This window comes from Triticum urartu, chromosome 6A, assembly GCF_056163025.1.
Source record: "Triticum urartu cultivar PI428250 chromosome 6A, HENAU_Tu73, whole genome shotgun sequence".
Taxonomy (NCBI): Eukaryota; Viridiplantae; Streptophyta; class Magnoliopsida; order Poales; family Poaceae; genus Triticum; species Triticum urartu.
Genome location: NC_141878.1, coordinates 108,458,793 through 108,464,633, shown reverse-complemented (window position 1 = coordinate 108,464,633; position 5,841 = coordinate 108,458,793).

Genomic DNA, 5,841 nt, shown 5'->3' with positions numbered 1-5,841 from the left:
GATTACCGTACCACTCTGGTGCGGATCTCACTCTGGTTGATCTACGAGGTTCAGTAGTATCTTGATCTAAAGTTTCACGATCATCATCATTAGCTTCCTCTCTAATTGGTGTAGGTGTCACTAAAACAGTTTTCTGTGATGCACTACTTTCCAATAAGGGAGTAGGTACAGTTACCTCGTCAAGTTCTACTTTCCTCCCACTCACTTCTTTCGAGAGAAACTCCTTCTCCAGAAAGTTTCCGAATTTAGCAACAAAAGTCCTGCCTTCGGATCTGTGATAGAAGGTGTATCCAATAGTTTCCTTTGGATATCCTATGAAGACACATTTCTCCGATTTGGGTTCGAGCTTATCAGGTTGAAGCTTTTTCACATAAGCATCGCAGCCCCAAACTTTCAGAAACGACAACTTTGGTTTCTTGCCAAACCACAGTTCATAAGGCGTCGTCTCAATGGATTTTGATGGTGCCCTATTTAACGTGAATGCGGCCGTCTCTAGAGCGTATCCCCAAAACGATAGCGGTAAATCAGTAAGAGACATCATAGATCGCACCATATCTAGTAAAGTACGATTACGACGTTTGGACACACCATTACGCTATGGTGTTCCGGGTGGCGTGAGCTGCGAAACTATTCTGCATTGTTTCAAATGTACACCAAACTCGTAACTCAAATATTCTCCTCCACGATCAGATCGTAGAAACTTTATTTTTCTTGTTACGATGATTTTCCACTTCACTCTGAAATTCTTTGAACTTTTCAAATGTTTCAGACTTATGTTTCATTAAGTAGATATACCCGTATCTGCTTAAATCATCTGTGAAGGTGAGAAAATAACGATATCCGCCACGAGCTTCAATATTCATTGGACCACATACATCTGTATGTATGATTTCCAACAAATCTGTTGCTCTCTCCATAGTACCGGAGAACGGTGTTTTAGTCATCTTGCCCATGAGGCACGGTTCGCAAGTACCAAGCGATTCATATCAAGTGGTTCCAAAAGCCCATCAGTATGGAGTTTCTTCATGCGCTTTACACCGATATGACCTAAACGGCAGTGCCACAAATAAGTTGCACTATCATTATCAACTCTGCATCTTTTGGCTTCAACATTATGAATATGTGTATCACTACTCTCGAGATTCAATAAGAATAGACCACTCTTCAAGGGTGCATGACCATAAAAGATATTACTCATATAAATAGAACAACCATTATTCTCTGATTTAAATGAATAACCGTCTCGCATTAAACAAGATCCAGATATAATGTTCATGCTCAATGCTGGCACCAAATAACAATTATTTAGGTCTAATACTAATCCCGAAGGTAGATGTAGAGGTAGCGTGCCTACCGCGATCACATCGACTTTGGAACCGTTTCCCACGCGCATCGTCACCTCGTCCTTAGCCAATCTTCGCTTAATCCGTAGTCCCTGTTTTGAGTTGCAAATATTAGCAACAGAACCAGTATCAAATACCCAGGTGCTACTGCGAGCATTGGTAAGGTACACATCAATAACATGTATATCACATATACCTTTGTTCACCTTGCCATCCTTCTTATCCGCCAAATACTTGGGGCAGTTCCGCTTCCAGTGACCAGTCTGCTTGCAGTAGAAGCACTCAGTTTCAGGCTTAGGTCCAGACTTGGGTTTCTTCTCTTGAGCAGCAACTTGCTTGCCATTCTTCTTGAAGTTCCCCTTCTTCTTCCCTTTGCCCTTTTTCTTGAAACTAGTGGTCTTATTGACCATCAACACTTTATGCTCCTTCTTGATTTCTACCTCCGCAGCTTTCAGCATTGCGAAGAGCTCGGGAATAGTCTTGTTCATCCCTTGCATATTATAGTTCATCACGAAGCTCTTGTAGCTTGGTGGCAGTGATTGGAGAATTCTGTCAATGACGCAATCATCTGGAAGATTAACTCCCAATTGAATCAAGTGATTATTATACCCAGACATTTTGAGTATATGCTCACTGACAGAACTGTTCTCCTCCATCTTGCAGCTATAGAACTTATTGGAGACTTCATATCTCTCAATCCGGGCATTTGCTTGAAATATTAACTTCAACTCCTGGAACATCTCATATGCTCCATGACGTTCAAAACGTCGTTGATGTCCCGATTCTAAGCCATAAAGCATGGCACACTGAACTATCGAGTAGTCATTAGCTTTGCTCTGCCAGACGTTCATAACATCTGGTGTTTCTCCAGCAGCAGGCCTGGCACCCAGCGGTGCTTCCAGGACATAATTCTTCTGTGCAGCAATGAGGATAATCCTCATGTTACGGACCCAGTCCATGTAATTGCTACCATCATCTTTCAACTTTGCTTTCTCAAGGAACGCATTAAAATTCAACGGAACAACAGCACGAGCCATCTATCTACAATCAACATAAACAAGCAAGATACTATCAGGGACTAAGTTCATGATAAATTTAAGTTCAATTAATCATATTACTTAAGAACTCCCACTTAGATAGACATCCCACTAATCCTCTAAGTGATCACGTGATCCAAATCAACTAAACCATGTCCGATCATCACGTGATATGGAGTAGTTTCATTGGTGAACATCACTATGTTGATCATATCTACTATATGATTCACGCTCGACCTTTCGGTCTCCGTGTTCCGAGGCCATATCTGTATATGCTTGGCTCGTCAAGTATAACCTGAGTATTCCGCGTGTGCAACTGTTTTGCACACGTTGTATTTGAACGTAGAGCCTATCACACCCGATCATCACGTGGTGTCTCAGCACGAAGAACTTTTGCAACGGTGCATACTCAGGGAGAACACTTCTTGATAATTTAGTGAGAGATCATCTTATAATGCTACCGTCAATCAAAGCAAGATAAGATGCATAAAAGATAAACATCACATGCAATCAATATAAGTGATATGATATGGCCATCATCATCTTGTGCCTGTGATCTCCATCTTCGAAGCACCGTCATGATCACCATCGTCACCGGCGCGACACCTTGATCTCCATCGTAGCATCATTGTCGTCTCGCCAATCTTATGCTTCCACGACTATCACTACCGCTTAGTAATAAAGTAAAGCATTACATCGCGATTGCATTGCATACAATAAAATGACAACCATATGGCTCCTGCCAGTTGCTGATAACTCGGTTACAAAACATGATCATCTCATACAATAAAATTTAGCATCATGTCTTGGCCATATCACATCACAACATGCCCCGCAAAAACAAGTTAGACGTCCTCTACTTTGTTGTTGCAAGTTTTACGTGGCTGCTACGGGCTTAAGTAAGAACCAATCTCACCTACGCATCAAAACCACAACGATAGTTTGTCAATTTGACTCCGTTTTAACCTTCGCAAGGACCGGGCGTAGCCACACTTGGTTCAACTAAAGTTGGAGAGACTGTCGCCCGCAAGCCACCTATGTGCAAAGCACGTCGGGAGAACCGGTCTCGCGTAAGCGTACGCGTAATGTCGGTCCGGGTCATCTCGTCCAACAATACCGCCGAACCAAAGTATGACATGCTGGTAGGCAGTATGACTTATATCGCCCACAACTCACTTGTGTTCTACTCGTGCATATAACATCAAACCATAAAACCTAGGCTCTGATACCACTGTTGGGGAACGCAGTAATTTCAAAAAATTTCCTTCGCACACGCAAGATCATGGTGATGCATAGCAACGAGAGGGGAGAGTATGATCTACGTACCCTTGTAGATCGCAACGGAAGCGTTGACACAACGTAGAGGAAGTAGTCGTACGTCTTCTTCACGATCCGACTGATCCAAGCACCGTTACTCCGGCACCTCCGAGTTCTTAGCACACGTACAGCTCGATGATGCTCCCCGGGCTCCGATCCAGCAAAGCTTCGGGGATGAGTTCCGTCAGCACAACGGCGTGGTGACGATGATGATGTTCCACCGACGCAGGGCTTCGCCTAAGCACTACAACGATATGACCGAGGTGGAATATGGTGGCAAGGGGCACTGCACACGGCTAATGAACGATCACGAGGATCAACTTGTATGTTCTAGGGTGCCCCCTTGCCTCCGTATATAAAGGATCCAAGGGGGGGTGGTGCGCCGGCCTAGAGGAGGGCGCAGGAGGAGTCCTACTCCTACCGGGAGTAGGACTCCCCTCCCCGTTCCTTGTCCAACTAGGAGAGGTGGAGGGAGAATAGGAAAGGGGGGGCGCCGCCCCTCCCTCCTTGTCCAATTCGGACTAGGGGGAGAGGGGCGCGCGGCCTGCCCTGGCAGCCCCTTCCTCTTCTCCACATTAGGCCCATAAGGCCCATTAACCCCCCGGGGGGTTCCGATAACCCCTCCGGTACTCCGGTTTTATCCGAAACTTCTCCGAAAACCTTCCGGTGTCCGAATATAGTCATCCAATATATCAATCTTTATGTCTCGACATCCGAGACTCCTCGTCATGTCTGTGATCACATCCGGGACTCCGAACTAACTTCGGTACATCAAAATGCATAAACTCATAATAACTGTCATTGTAACTTTAAGCGTGCGGACCCTATGGTTCGAGAACAATGTAGACATGACCGAGACACGTCTCCGGTCAATAACCAATAGCGGGACCTCGATGCCCATATTGACTCCTACATATTCTACGAAGATATTTATCGGTCGGACCGCATAACAACATACGTTGTTCCTTTTGTCATCGGTATGTTACTTGCCCGAGATTCGATCGTCGGTATCCAATACCTAGTTCAATCTCGTTGCCGGCAAGTCTCTTTACTCGTTCCGTAATACATCATCTCACAACTAACATATTAGTTGTAATGCTTGCAAGGCTTATGCGATGTGCATTACCGAGAGGGCCCAGAGATACCTCTCCGACAATCGGAGTGACAAATCCTAATCTCGAAATACGCCAACCCAACATGTACCTTTGGAGACACCTGTAATGCTCCTTTATAATCACCCAGTTACGCTGTGATGTTTGGTAGCACCCAAAGTGTTCCTCCGGCAAACGGGAGTTGCATAATCTCATAGTCATAGGAACATGTATAAGTCATGAAGAAAGCAATAGCAACATACTAAACGATCGGGTGCTAAGCTAATGGAATGGGTCATGTTAATCAGATCATTCAACTAATGATGTGACCTCGTTAATCAAATAACAACTCTTTGTTCATGGTTAGGAAACATAACCATCTTTGATTAACGAGCTAGTCAAGTAGAGGCGTACTAGTGACACTCTGTTTGTCTATGTATTCACACATGTATTATGTTTCCGGTTAATACAATCCTAGCATGAATAATAAACATTTATCATGATATAAGGAAATAAATAATAACTTTATTATTGCCTCTAGGGCATATTTCCTTCAATAAACACTAGTAAAGTACACATCAATAACATGTATATCAAATATACTTATGTTCACTTTGCCATCCTTCTTATCCGCCAATCATTTGGGGTAATTCCGCTTCCAGTTACCAGTCCCTTTGCAGTAGAAGCACTTAGTCTCAGGCTTAGGACCAGACTTGGGCTTCTTCACTTGAGCAGCAACTTGCTTGTTGTTCTTTTTTTTTCTTTGCCTTTTTCTTGAAACTAGTGATCTTGTCAACCATCAACACTTGATGCTCTTTCTTGATTTCTACCTTCATCGATTTCATCATCATGAAAAGCTCGGGAGTCGTTTTCGTCATCCCTTGCATACTATAGTTCATCATGAAGTTCTACTAACTTGGTGATGGTGACTAGATAATTCTATCAATCACTATCTTATCTGGAAGATTAACTCCCACTTGATTCAAGCGATTGTAGTACCCAGACAATCTGAGCACATGCTCACTAGTTGAGCGATTCTCCTCCATCTTTTAG